The following is a 13,386-nucleotide window of genomic DNA, read 5'->3' on the forward strand; positions in this document are numbered from 1 at the left end:
ATCACCCTGTGATGGAGTGTGCTGACTCTGTCCCAGGAGAAGCAGAAGCAAAGGAGAAAGGAGGAGATAAAGAGGAACCATGCTGAAAGGCAACCATGCTGAAAGGCAGATACTATAAGGCCTTGTAGGCCACTAAAGCTCTGAATCTTACTGAATGAAATCAGAGCTCTACTGAAGGGATTTGATCAGAGGAGCTACTCTTGACTGTGTTTGATAGGATCACTGCTGTTTTAGAGAATCAACTGTAGGAAGGTCAGGATAATCTAACCAGTTGGAAAACTATTACAATAATCCAGATAAGAAGTGATGGTATTTCAGGTCAGGTGATAGCAGAAGGGGTGGTAAAAAGTGGTGACATTTTAGACATACGTTGCAGGTGAAGCCAACAGAACTTCCTAAGGGATGGATGTGGCATGTGAGATGGAAGAGTCAAGAATGACTCCCAAGTTTTGGTCCCAAGACAATGAAAGAATGGATATGCTAAGACAGTGGAGGGATAAAAAGGAGAAAGTCTGGAGAAGAAGACCTCAAGTCCAGATTTAGACTTGTCTTAGGAATGTCTCTTAAGACCCCGAAGTGGAGATGGGGTAGAGTTTTGTCAAGACATCAGCCAAGGGGTTTGTTCTGGAGATATAGAGTCATTGGAATATTGATGGTATTTAAAGTGCTGAGACTCTGAGGTGATCAAGGGGATGAATGGTGCTAGGGAAAATGACCTACCACTAAGCCCTGAGGGTACTTCAACATTAAAGGACTGGGAAGAAGAGAAAGAACCAGCAAAGAAAATGGAGAGACAGCAAGCAGGAAGTAGGAAGCAGAGTCACAAAACAGTGGGAGAAAAGGAATAGGAGACATTTGAATATAGATAATTCTTCTAAGAATTCTCTCTTCAAAATGGAAGAAAGAAAATGGCTCAAAGCTGGCAAGGAAATAGATAAAATGAGTGTTTAAGAGGTTAAAAATAACAGCACATCGGCAAGTTAAAGGGAATAATTCAGTAGACTTAGGAAATGGGAAGAACTGCTGGAGCTATGCCCTTGAGTAGGAATTTGATTTATTCCACAGTGAAGGTGTTGGCTAGCTTTAGATATCATGAATTGTTCACCTATGATTCTGTCACAGGAAGGACAGAGGAGAACATGGCTACAGATACGGAAGTAAATTAATGGGGCCACTGGAATGTATGCAAGATCAGATCAGTCGCTCAGTCATGTCCGACTCTTTGCGACCCCATGAACTGCAGCACGCCAGGCCTCCCTGTCTATCACCAACTCCCAGAGTTCACTCAGACTCACGTCCATCGATCAGTGATGCCATCCAGCCATCTCATCCTCTGTCATCCCCTTCTCCTCTTGCCCCCAATCCCTCCCAGCATCAGAGTCTTTTCCAATGAGTCAAGTCTTCACATGAGGTGGCCAAAGTACTGGAGTTTCAGCTTTAGCATCATTCCTTCCAAAGAAATCCCAGGGCTGATCTCCTTCAGAATGGACTCGTTGGATCTCCTTGCAGTCCAAGGGACTCTCAAGGGTCTTCTCCAACACCACAGTTCAAAAGCATCAATTCTTCAGCGCTCAGCCTTCTTCACAGTCCAACTCTCACATCCATACATGACCACAGGAAAAACCATAGCCTTGACTAGACGAACCTTTGTTGGCAAAGTAATGTCTCTGCTTTTGAATATGCTATCTAGGTTGGTCATAACTTTCCTTCCAAGGAGTAAGCGTCTTTTAATTTCATGGCTGCAGTCACCATCTGCAGTGATTTCGGAGCCCAAAAAAATAAAGTCTGACACTGTTTCCACTGTGTCCCCATCTATATCCCAGGAAGTGATAGGACCAGATGCCATGATCTTCATTTTCTGAATGTTGAGCTTTAAGCCAACTTTTTCACTCTCCACTTTCACTTTCATCAAGAGGCTTTTGAGTTCCTCTTCACTTTCTGCCATAAGGGTGGTGTCATCTGCATATCTGAGGTGATTGATATTTCTCCCGGAATCTTGATTGCAGCTTGTGTTTCTTCCAGTCCAGCATTTCTCATGATGTACTCTGCATATAAGTTAAATAAACAGGGTGACAATATACAGCCTTGACGAACCCCTTTTCCTATTTGGAACCAGTCTGTTGTTCCATGTCCAGTTCTAACTGTTGCTTCCTGACCTGCATACAAATTTCTCAAGAGGCAGATCAGGTGGTCTGGTATTCTCATCTCTTTCAGAATTTTCCACAGTTTATTGTGATCCACACAGTCAAAGGCTTTGGCATAGTCAATAAAGCAGAAATAGATGCTTTTCTGGAACTCTCTTGCTTTTTCCATGATCCAGCAGATGTTGGCCATTTGATCTCTGGTTCCTCGGCCTTTCCTAAAACCAGCTTGAACATCAGGAAGTTCATGGTTCACATATTGCTGAAGCCTGGCTTGGAGAATTTTGAAGATTACTTTACTAGCGTGTGAGATGAGTGCAATTGTGCAGTAGTTTGAGCATTCTTTGGCATTGCCTTTCTTTGGGATTGGAATGAAAACTGACCTTTTCCAGTCCTGTGGCCACTGCTGAGTTTTCCAAATTGGCTGGCATATTGAGTGCAGAACTTTCACAGCATCATCTTTCAGGATTTGGAATAGCTCAACTGGAATTCCATCACCTCCACTAGCTTTGTTCGTAGTGATGCTTTCTAAGACCCACTTGACTTCACATTCCAGGATGTCTGGCTCTAGGTCAGTGATCACACCATTGTGATTATCTGGGTCATGAAGCTCTTTCTTGTACAGTTCTTCTGTGTATTCTTGCCATCTCTTCTTAATATCTTCTGCTTATGTTAGGTTCATACCATTTCTGTCCTTTATTGAGCCCGTCTTTGCATGAAATATTCCTTTGGTATCTCTGATTTTCTTGAAGAGATCCCTAGTCTTTCCCATTCTGTTGTTTTCCTCTATTTCTTTGCATTGATCGCTGAAGAAGGCTTTCTTATCTCTTCTTGCTATTCTTTGGAACTCTGCATTCAGATGTTTATATCTTTCCTTTTCTCTTTTGCTTTTCACTTCTCTTCTTTTCACAGCTTTTTGTAAGGCCCCCTCAGACGGCCATTTTGCTTTTTTGCATTTCTTTTCCATGGGGATGGTCTTGATCCCTGTCTCCTGTACAATGTCACGAACCTCTGTCCATAGTTCATCAGGCACTCTATCTATCAGATCTAGGCCCTTAAATCTATTTATCACTTCCACTGTATAATCATAAGGGATTTGATTAAGGTCATACCTGAATGGTCTAGTGGTTTTCCCTACTTTCTTCAATTTAAGTCTGAATTTGGCAATAGGGAGTTCATGGTCTGAGCCACAGTCAGCTCCTGGTCTTGTTTTTGCTGACTTTATAGAGCTTCTCCATCTTTGGCTGCAAAGAATATAATCAATCTGATTTCGGTGTTGACCATCTGGTGATGTCCATATATAGAGTATTCTCTTGTGTTGTTGGAAGAAGGTGTTTGTTATGACCAGTGCATTTTCTTGGCAAAACTCTATTAGTCTTTGCCCTGCTTCATTCCGCATTCCAAGGCCAAATTTGCCCATTACTCCAGGTGTTTCTTGACTTCCTACTTTTGCATTTCAGTCACCTATAATGAAAAGGACATCTTTTTTGGGTGTTAGTTCTAAAAGGTCTTGTAGGTCTTCATAGAACCATTCAACTTCAGCTTCTTCAGCATTACTGGTTGGGGCATAGACTTGGATTACTGTGATATTGAATGGTTTGCCTTGAAAACAAACAGAGATCATTCTGTCGTTTTTGAGATTGCATCCAAGTACTGCATTTCGGACTCTTTTGTTGACCATGATGGCTACTCCATTTCTTCTGAGGGATTCCTGCCCGCAGTAGTAGATATAATGGTCATCTGAGTTAAGGTTGCCTCTAATTTCTTTCATTTTCTGTGTAGTGTAGGAAAACAAGGCACTGAATCAATAGAAATTGCTGATGGACAGGGTGTGGACTACACAGAAAAAGACAGTGTGGACTATCCAAAAAATAGAGGGAGAGAGAAAGGGATGACTCCAAGTTTTGGGGCATGAACAGTGGAAAGGATGGATTTGCCCTATCTAGTGGTGAGCTGGAGCTGGCTCATACTGGCCCAGGGATTTGGTGAGCTGGTTGTTAAACATTAAAGTTAAATTACACAACTTGCAACCAAATAATTTATATTAAAAACAAAAACACAATATTCAACACTGATTAGTTTACTGTATTTCATCATTAGGGATGAAGTTATGTATATAATAAGTTCTCGAAGTTATTTACATTTATGATATCTGTATGATGTAAATATCACCCAATGGTGTGCTGTCTTCTTCCTAACTGTGCATTTAGTGATGTCACATTAGTAGCCTGAAATCAGTCATAATAGGATTATTCACACCATAGAAATTGGAAAATGCTAACAAATCAGAGCTTGGTGTATCATTTTGTTGCTTGTCAAGGCTTAAGTGATAGAGACTATGTATTGTTCGAACATACAGGTATGTGGTTCTGTGCTTTTACAATGTGGTTTTACATTGTAAAAGCACAAAATATTGGGGAAATATTTTTCTAGTATTCAAAACCCTTTATGTAACTCAACAAAGAAGTTACTGTGTCACCAATAAATGAGTGAAGTTCCAACACACACTGCTGTTGCTTCACATCCATCTCAGTCATTAAATGAAAATAAACAGCATGCGGGTTGGGATTATGATTGTTCACCAATTGCAACCATAGATATCTTTTTGTTAAATGTCAACAAAAGCGTTCTGTAAGAATCAATTCGCTATCGGTAAAATGCATGACAAAGTGTGTATGTAATTTTTTTTTTGTAGAAAAGCAATTGCAAACATTTAGCAGCTCATCCCTGCTTTTTACTAAAATGGAAAACGGGGGAAGTTTGTGGAAGATTATCATCAGTACTGCATGTCCTTTCTCTACCTAGTGGCTGTATATCCTTAGTGCATTACTAATTTTCTTTGTCTACTGGTCACTCACTTTGGGGATAGCAGTAACCCAAAGAATGGCAAGAGAAAGAGAACAAGGACATCACCCAGGCTCTTCTTAGTTCCCCTTAGTTCCATACAACACCCCACAATTCCTCAGCCCCAAGAAGTTCCCCTGAATTTCCAGCACCAGTGTAGACACAGAGGAGACTCTAAGGGGGATGGTGGCCTTGAGGGAAACCTCTGAGCCTACTCAAGCTGATTCAAGCCCCAAGGTTAGCTGTTTATGTCCCACGGCTTTCAGAGGAGAGTGTAGAACTATATTCATGCAGTCATCCACCTGCCGTTATGTTGTTCTCAAAAACTATGTGTAAAAGGGAAAGAGGGCTAGATTTAGATACAACAAAACTAGCTTCTGGTGCCTCACATTAGGCAAATTGCTAAATATTAACTGGGGAGTTTGGGCTAGGTCTGGAGAATTCAATGGACTGTATAGTCCATGGGGTTGCAAAGAGTCAGAACTGACTGAACGACTTTCACTTCCACTTTTCACTTTTGGTCTATGTCAGTTTGAAGTTCTTTCTAACTCTAAATTTCCATTCAAATTTATTCATCATAAGGAGCATCAGGAGACAGTAACAAGGTGACTACTGACTACAGAAGGCTATGGGTTATGCTTTAAAATTGGATATATTTTAAAGAACCTGTGGCACAAATTATTCCCTCAATGAGAGTCTCAATTTACAAGGGAAAGAGCATTTCATTAGCAGCAGAAAGAAAACTTGAGACGATATTGACCATATACTTACTCAATAGCATAACTTTTAAGTTTGTCTTTTAGAATAACGTACTTTTAAGTATAATCAAGACAACATCAGTGACTCTGTCACTATTCCTATCACAAATCAAAGGTCACCCTCTTTGTGGCAGAGACCATTAGTGCTCACAAAATATTCACGTGTCCCTTCACAGACTGCAGCCTCCCTTGAAGTCAGCTTGCCAGGTGACAAGGTTCTGGCCCAGGGTATGTTAGCAAAGTGATGAAAGCTACTGCTAGGCCTGGCTTTTATAAACATCCTACAGGCTGCCACCTTCACCACGGTAAGCCACTGGTATTTCACGAGTTTGCTTGTTGCAGCAGGTAGCGCTAATTACCGTGATGCATGGACTCCCTGTTTTCCATAAACTTCCTACTAATTTATAGATCAAGTAACAACTTCTCATCATATTAAACTCCGATCCTAACTCCTTTACCCTTCCTCCCAAGAGGGCAGACACTGAAAGTATGGTTCTGCTCCATGTGACAAGGCAAATATGCTATGAGACTAGTGTTTATTTCTAGTTTCATTTTATCATAGTAAGCCATAATAAATTCATAAGTAATCCTGTGCTGTGATTTGCAGATGCAATAAAAATAATTATATTTCATGAATGAAATGGCTAGCTAGTAGGTTTAAGCTCTCTATGCTATGCTATGCTAAGTCACTTCAGTCGTGTCCGACTCTGTGTGACCCCATATACGGCAGCCCACCAGGCTCCCCCATCCCTGGGATTCTCCAGGCAAGAACACTGGAGTGGGTTGCCATTGCCTTCTCCAATGCATGAAAGTGAAAAGTGAAAGTGAAGTTATTCAGTCATGTCCGACTCTTAGCGACCCCATGGACTGCAGCCTACGAGGCTCCTCCGTCCATGGGATTTTCCAGGCAAGAGTACTGGAGTGGGCTGCCATTGCCTTCTCCGTAAGTTCTCTAGTATTCATTATTTTAATTTGTACCTTAAAATGATTGTAGATTCATGAGAAGTTACAAAAACAGTGTATAGAAACAGTATATAGAATTCTTTCATCCTTTCCCCCCGGCTTCTCTAATGTTTGTATGTTGTGTAACCATTCTACCTTATCAAACCAGGAAATTTATATTGGGACAATGCTATTTGCTAGACAGCAGAACTTACTGAGCTTTCATTAGTGTTTATATGCTTTCCTCTGTATGTGTGTGTTCACGTTTCTATGCAATTTGACTCCATGAAAAATTTGTGTTCCTGACCTGTTCCATCACACAGGGGGACTCACTCATGCTATTAAATTGCTTTATATTTATACCCACTCAATATCCTCTCAATGCTATTTCTGTCCTCCAGCCACCACTGTTCTGTCTCAAGTTTTATCATTTTGGGAATCTAACATAAATTAATCATATAGCATGTATACCTTTTGAGACTGATTTCCCCCCATTGAGCAAAATGCCCTTCAGATCCATCCAAGCTGTATTATCAATAGTTTATTCCTCTTCATTGCTGAATAGTATTTCATTGTATGGATGTACCAAGGTCTGTTTAACCACTCATCTACCGAGTGTCATTTGGGTTGTTTCCAGGCTGGGGTTATCACAAATAATGCTGTTGTACAAGTTGATGTACAAGTTTTCATTTGAATATAGATTTTTATTTCTCTGCACTTAATGCCATGGGTGTAATTCCGGGGCTTATGCTAAGTGCATATTTAGTTGTATAAAAAAAAATCAGACTATTTTCCAGAATGCTTGTATCAATTCATATTTACCAGTGATATATGACTAACCCAGTCTCTCCACATCCTTGCCAGCATTTGATGCTGTCACTGTTTTGGATTTTAGCTGTTCTAGTGTGTGTGTGTGTGTGTGTGTGTAGTGAGAGCTCCCTGTGGTCTAATTTGCACTTCCCTAATGGTTCTATCGTTGAACAGTTTGGGGTATGTGTGCTTATTTGCCTGCCACATTTTCTCTTTGGTGAAATGTCTGTCCATGTCTTCTGCCCATTTTCTAATTGAATTGCTTGTTTCTTTACTCTTGAGGTTTGAGGGTTATCTCTATATCCTAGATATCAGTTCTTCTACAGATATATGACTTCCAAGTATTTTCTCCAGTACTCATTAATTTCCATACATGTATTTCAAAGAAAAGCTCAAGTTCTCACAAATTCAAATGAGACTGAATAAAGATGTTGAAAAATTGGGGATACTTTAGGAGACAATGAATATAGACGTTACCAACTTCTTCTGAAACAAGAAGAAATAATCATTGCATTCTCGGTAACAGATGCAGGAAGGTTATTAAGATTCAGTAGGAAAAAGTTACATTTTAGTGTACCTACAGAAGACTGATTTTCATTATCTTAAATTGAAGACAGAAAGATAAGAACATTGAAGTGATTTACTAAGAAGTTTATCAAGCATATGTCAATATAATTATTTTTTAATCCAACAAGAAAATAGGTGTCAATAAATAAGTCATTAATAAGCTAAATGGACTTGTTTCCAGTATATTGAAATTGAAAAAGAAGCTTATTTAAAGATTAACACAGACATCAAGAAATACATTGTGGAAAGATTAAAGGGTACTGTTAATCAGCTAAGTATGTGTTTGCCTCTAAATAAGAGAAAGGTCTAGAAGCAAGAAAAAACAGGAAAAATAAAAATGTTTCATTAACAAGACCAAACATGCAATGCATTAATTAAATACCAAGAACAATTATCACTATTACTAATTTTTTTACATTGAAAAGAAAAAACAAGTTATTTTAATAAGGGTGAGAAATGGCTATTTGCTTACTACCTGAGGAAATGAAATGACCCTCTAGGGTAGTTTCAAAAATACAACACTTCAGTAATTAAAATAAAATTATAATTACAATTAATGGATTAGATTCTGTATGTATGCAGATAAAGTAGTAACATAACTATGCATAATGATGAAAACAGAATTAAGTGTTATTCATGAGACCTTACTTCATATCATCAAATTCTAGAGAAACACTGGGCAATAAAGATAATGATTTTTAACAGGTGTCTTCACCTTGTATTAATGGAATTAATATAGTTTTTAAGATTGCACTAAAACCATCTGCTAATTTATCTAAATCGGACTATTGTGAAAACTGTAAATTCTGAAAAATCCCATTTCAGATGAAAATTCTACTCTAAAAAATAGCCTTGAATAAGTCCTATTTTTAGGGGAACTCTGAACTGCAAAAAAAAGCTACTGAATTTCTTACCTCCATAGCCTAAAATAAAGGAAAAACTATTTCATTATATTCTAATGACAAGAAAAGATGGCATGACTCTCCACATCTGCTCCTGGTTTTGGAAACAATCATAGCTAGAGCTTCACCCAAATCCCACATCTGGGAGTTGGAGTTGACCCCAAAAAATTCACCATACCTGGACCCTAAGTTTTATCTTATCATCCTAAACCACTCTTTCTTCTTAGCACCACAAGTCTATCAATAGCACACACAGACCCAGGTTTGAAAACCTTAATCTTTCTACACTGTAACTGTTGTATCAGAGAGCCATGTGTTCTGCCAGAACTTTATCTGGGAAAGGGTTAATTTTATTACCAAAGCCTGGATACCAGGGCTTTTGAAGCCTTAATAAGCAGAAGCCCCGGAAACTATCATTTCAAAGCCTTGAGGTCTTCTTAAGTAAGCCTCCTGAGAGGTGGCAGCAGAAATGCCCCCACCTGTGGAACATACTTTCTCTGGGGGAAGTCAGCAGAATGGGTCCTTTAATTACACAAATGTAAAGAATTGATCCATCGATCCTGAAGGAAACTTTGAAGTCACCATCAACCTGTTTCAAGTTTCAGAAAAGTTGTTTTAGACAGGTTGAGTGTGCTGTTTTGATAAGCAAAGACGACTCTGTTTAGGATCTGCCATTGTCTGGATAGGAGAGAGGAGAGTGGGGTGTGGGTAGAGGATGTTAGTTTGGGTTCAGTATCACTGATGCAGTGTTTCAAATGACTCCCTGTGATTGTGGAGGGGGTTTTGTGTGATTTGTGTTGCTGTTGGTGTTTCACTGCCTTTTATAGTTAACAGAGATCTGACACTGAAAAGATGGCCAGAAAAACTTACAGACTTTGTCTTCAATTCACATTGGAGGAGAAGTTGTGAAAAGGAGCTATGCTGGGCAGTGCTTAGCTCTCATGCTGTGGGTTTTCAAAAGACAGCAAAGCCAGAATGCCCAGATGTTGGTCTGCTGGGCACTGTTGGGCAAGATCTTGGGTGGTTTCTCCTGAAGGGAAAGGACATTCCCATAGGCAATCATCTTGAACCAAAAAATGGTTTGAGGAGTTCCTCTCCCTCTTTGAGCCACATGGTAATTGGGCTTAGGCTTCAGAGCAGCTACTCAGAGCCCTGGAAGAGGGAAAGGGGAGGTATGGAGGATGGGGCTTTTGGGGGGTTCCAGCCAGAGGCCAATTAGGACTGTGAGATGTTGAAGAGCATGCAAGTCTCATAGCTGGTTGAAGATTTATTCCCATGGTGTTTTCCACCATTATCCCTGAACTGTCAGTAAAATCTTACTTAATGAATTTGGTATCAGTTATGTGTAGACCACAACAAACTGTGGAAAATTCTTCAAGAGATGGGAATACCAGACCACGTGACCTGCCTCCTGAGAAATCTGTATGCAGGTCAGGAAGCAACAGCTAGAACCAGTCATGGTAAAACAGACTGGTTCCAAATTGGGAAAGGAGTACGTCAAGGCTGTATATTGTCACCCTGCTGATTTAACTTATATTCATAGTACATCACATGAAATGCCAGATGGATGAAGCACAAGCTAGAATCAAACCTGCCAGGAGCAATATCAACAACTTCAGATATGTAGATGACACCACACTTATGGCAGAAAGCGAAGAAGAAGTAAAGAGCCTCTTGATGAATGTGAAAGAGGAGAGTGAAAAAGCTGGCTTAAAGCTCAACATTCAGAAAACAAAGATCATGGCATCCAGTCCCATCACTTCATGGCAAATAGATGGGGAAACAATGGAAACAGTGAGAGACTTTATTTTTGTGGGCTCAAAAATCACTATAAATGGTGACTGCAGCCATGAAATTAAAAGCCACTTGTTCCTTGGAAGAAAAGCTATGACAAATCTAGATAGCATATTAAAAAGCAGAGACATTAGTTGTCAAGAAAGGTCCATCTAGTCCAAGCTATGGCTTTTTCCAGTAGTCATGTATGGATGTGACAGTTGGACTATAAAGAAAGCCGAATGCCAAAGAACTGATGCTTTTGAACTGTGGTGCTAGAGAAGACTTTTAAGAGTCCCTTAGACTGCAAGGTCAAACCAGTCAATCCTAAAGGAAATTAGTCCTGAATATTCATTGGCAGGACTGATGCTGAAGCTGAAGCTCCAATATTTTGGCCACCTGATGCAAAAAACTGACTCACTGGAAAAGACTCTGATGCTGAGAAAGATTGAAGGGAGGAGGAGAAGGGAACATCAGAAGATGAGATGGTTGGATGGCATCATGGACTCGATGGACATGAGTTTGAGCAAGCTCTGGGAGTTGATAAAGGACAAGGAAGCCTGGCGTGCTGCAGTCCATGGGGTTGCAAAGAACAGGACACGACTGAGCAACTGAACTGAACTGTGTAGTAAAGGTTCTAACCTAACTGGGAATAATGAAAGAAAAAACAGGACCAGAAGAGTGAGCTGTACGAGTAGACTGGAGCTTCAAGAGGTGATAGACTGAGGCCCTGGTTGGGCTGTTTGCTAGCAGCCTGGAGAAGGTCCACTAAGACATGACTTCTGAAAGAAAAAATTTAAAGTAGGACCATGAGAGACACTAATATCCTAAAAAAATTCACAGCAGTTGCAAACTCAATATCAATGACTATTTATGCTCATATAGAAAATTCAGACTGGTATTGAAACAGGAGGGAAGGGGACAGAGCACTCTTTTTTTTTTTTTTTTTTTTTTTATTTTTAAACTTTACATAACTGTATTAGTTTTGCCAAATATCAAAATGAATCCGCCACAGGTATACATGTGTTCCATATGCCATGACAAAAACTGGCTAGAACCAATTAGATCCAAGATGGTGGAAGATCGGACTTCCAGTGGACCTTGAGCTTCATTATGTGCTCATTGTAATGCGTTAGCATGCTAAATGACACACCCACAGGTGTCATGACGGTTTAGACGCTAACCATAAAAAGCCCAAAGTGGGCAGTGGCCTCATTCCTGGAAAGTCCCACCCCTTCCATGAAAGAGTTGTATTATAATACTACAACTATGAATAATAATCCTGTAACAGTAATCCTCCCACTCATTAGCCTATGAAATTACCCGGCCCATATAAACTATCCACGCAATATTTGGGGGCCTCTCACCTTCCGAGATGGTCCATACTCTTGCCTGTGTAGTGTATATCTCCCAAGATCATTCTTGACTTTTTTTTTTTTTTAAACTTTACATAATTGTATTAGTTTTGCCAAATATCAAAATGAATCCGCCACAGGTATACATGTGTTCCCCATCCTGAACCCTCCTCCCTCCTCCCTCCCCATTCCATCCCTCTGGGTCGTCCCAGTGCACCAGCCCCAAGCATCCAGTATCGTGCATCGAACCTGGACTGGCAACTCGTTTCATACATGATATTTTACATGTTTCAATGCCATTCTCCCAAATCTTCCCACCCTCTCCCTCTCCCACAGAGTCCACAAGACTGTTCTATACTTCAGTGTCTCTTTTGCTGTCTCGTACACAGGGTTATTGTTACCATTTTTCTAAATTCCATATATATGAGTTAGTATACTGTATTGGTGTTTTTCTTTCTGGCTTACTTGCCTTTTGAGATGGACTTCATTCTATCAATGAAATGTAAGTCCCTCTCTAAATAATTCCACTTCTTACCTATCACTTTATCTCTCACTGAACTCAGTGACAAGCCATTAAGAACCTGAGCTTCATTAAGTCCTGAGACCAGGTGTGTGATTTCAATTAAAAGACCATGGGTTCAAGTCCCTGCACATGGGTTCAAGTTCCAGTCTGAATTGGGTAGTTTTAGCATGGACTGGAAACGCAAGCAATGATAGCTATGTTTTAATTTAATCCCTTCCCACTTTATTCTTTGCCCCATCATCATCCTAATCCAGATCCTCATGGCTCAATATCCAAATTCCTGCAACAACCTTCCGACTAGAACCTGGAAACTCATTCTTTCTATCACATGACCTGAATGACACCATGAGGTTCATCTTCACAAAGCAAGACTTTATCATAGGGCTGTTTCACCCGCACAAATCATCTGCATTGGCACAAAATTTCACATCCTGGATCAGCAATAACAATGCCAGGGTCCAAAAGCAGAAAAACACAGATCTTAAAGAACATGAAGGAATTAAGCAAAAACCTGCGCTGAGCCCTTCACCAGAGAAGCAACAAGGACTCAGTGTAACCTGTCTTGACCCAGTGACACCAGCCAGAAGGCAAGCTAGATCAGACTCCTCCTCTGAGAGGAGTGTGAAGGTGTGTGTGTGTGTTTTTTGTGGGGGAGGGGGTAGTGCTGTGTGGAGCCTGCCACACAAGCCAGGACATCACAGCAGCCTCAGCTGAAAACTGCAGGGTAAAGTGCCCCACACCCCCCCGGGTTAACTTGCCCAGGAATCCTGA

General features: G+C 40.3%; 2 long non-coding RNA genes across 2 annotated transcripts in view; both read right to left on the minus strand.

The window, feature by feature from the left end:
* LOC123329981 overlaps positions 1 to 13,386 on the minus strand; it is a 203,552-nt gene that overhangs the window by 71,363 nt on the left and 118,803 nt on the right. The window lies entirely within an intron of this gene.
* The window catches only part of LOC123329982, a 73,528-nt gene that overhangs the window by 58,611 nt on the left and 1,531 nt on the right, over positions 1 to 13,386 (minus strand). The window lies entirely within an intron of this gene.

Source organism: Bubalus bubalis, chromosome 17 (assembly GCF_019923935.1).
Source record: "Bubalus bubalis isolate 160015118507 breed Murrah chromosome 17, NDDB_SH_1, whole genome shotgun sequence".
Classification (NCBI taxonomy): domain Eukaryota; kingdom Metazoa; phylum Chordata; class Mammalia; order Artiodactyla; family Bovidae; genus Bubalus; species Bubalus bubalis.